Consider the following 1,641-nt stretch of genomic DNA (forward strand, 5'->3'; position numbering starts at 1 on the left):
AGAAGAAAATGATATGCAAAATGACAATTCGGAAGCATATTGCTGATTTATTGACGAACCATTTCCCACTTGTTTTCTTTGTTTTCAAAAAAAAAAATCTTTTCAAGCGTATACAGTAGAATATAAACAATACTTCATAATGAAGTAAATAACTCTAAAATACTGCTATGGAAATATTGAAATTAAAATGTTACTATATTTAAAATTGACTTGTTTGGTATTCTTGACGTGTGGTGAGAGTATCACAACTGAGGCAGCGTTATCTGGTCTGGTGTGAATTGCGAAGTACAATAGAGAACCAGTAATTTTTGGATAATGTTCATTGGAGATCTCTGTTGATTCCTTCCTCAGTTGTTCATGCCCAGGATCCATTGTATAATCAGCACCTTTTGCATTCTCCAGTAAGGCTCGAGCAAGGACTTTCTGGATGTACTCGGATTGATGAATTCGAAAGACACTGTCACTGTCTCTGTTCACCTGAATTTCTAAGTAACACTGGAGGGCTTCGAGGTCATTGATGTTAAATTGCTTATTAAATTTTTTCTTCAGTATATTGATCAACTCTTTAGAGGTTGCTGCAACAATGATATCATCTACATCAACTATGAGATAGATGAAGTGGTTAATCTTTACATACTTGTACAGACAGGAATCATATGGACTGAGGAGAGAATCATTAGAATCATATGGACTGAGGTTAGAATCGGTTTATCGGGCCTAATGACATAAAACAAATTTCTTATGATATGGAAACAATTCTTTGGTTGTTTAAAAATAGTACATTAGAGTACAAGGGCACAAATTTCGTTTTCAACGAATGTGTTTCGTTGAAAACGAAATTTATTACCGAGTGCTCTATAATATTTTATGTCAAGTCGTGCAGAAGTCGAGTTTTGAGCAGGCTGCGCGAAGCGTAGCGTGCGATAAACTCGACTTATTGCACGGCGCGACATAAAAAATATAAAAATCTCCCTAAAAAACAAAAACAAATTTTTTTAAAACAAAACTGCGTCAAGGAAGTTTTGTGCAATGCTGAAATCGAAATTTTTTAGAAATACAAATAAATGAAAAAGGAAATCAAGTCAGAAATATCGAACGAATGAGTGTAGTACTCAATCAGGTTGCTATAAGAAAAATAGTTCTCAATGGAAGAAGAATTTCGAAAACATTCTTAATAAAATAAAAAAATCAGTGGGAACAGCGCCAACGGTTTTGGCGCAGAGGTTTTCAACTCACTGTCTGTATCAATTTAATCCTTCATCTTCAGATCCATGCCGAGGGCGTCGGTCCTGCTCCTACAGATTTTTCATTTCATGGAGGTTTTTAAACTTCTTTTTCTATTGAGAATGATTTTTCTTAGAGAAATCTGATTGTGCATTATGCCCATTCATACGCCATTTCTGACTTGGATTCCTTTTTTCTTTTATTTGTATTTTAACAAAATCTCGACTTCACAGTAAGAATCAAACAAAACTTTTCCTTGGCCCAGTTTTTTTTACAAAAACATTTGTTTTTCATCACGCTGTGACGAAAAGTGAACTTTTCGGCACGCTCCGCGTGCCTAAAAGTCCAATTTCCGCCACATTGTGATGAAAAATATTGTTCGTAACTCGTGAAAAAATGTTTTTTAGCTCGTGGGAT

The sequence above is a fragment of the Diachasma alloeum genome, unplaced genomic scaffold (genome assembly GCF_001412515.2).
Source record: "Diachasma alloeum isolate Michigan unplaced genomic scaffold, Dall2.0 Dall_scaffold_00681, whole genome shotgun sequence".
Classification (NCBI taxonomy): domain Eukaryota; kingdom Metazoa; phylum Arthropoda; class Insecta; order Hymenoptera; family Braconidae; genus Diachasma; species Diachasma alloeum.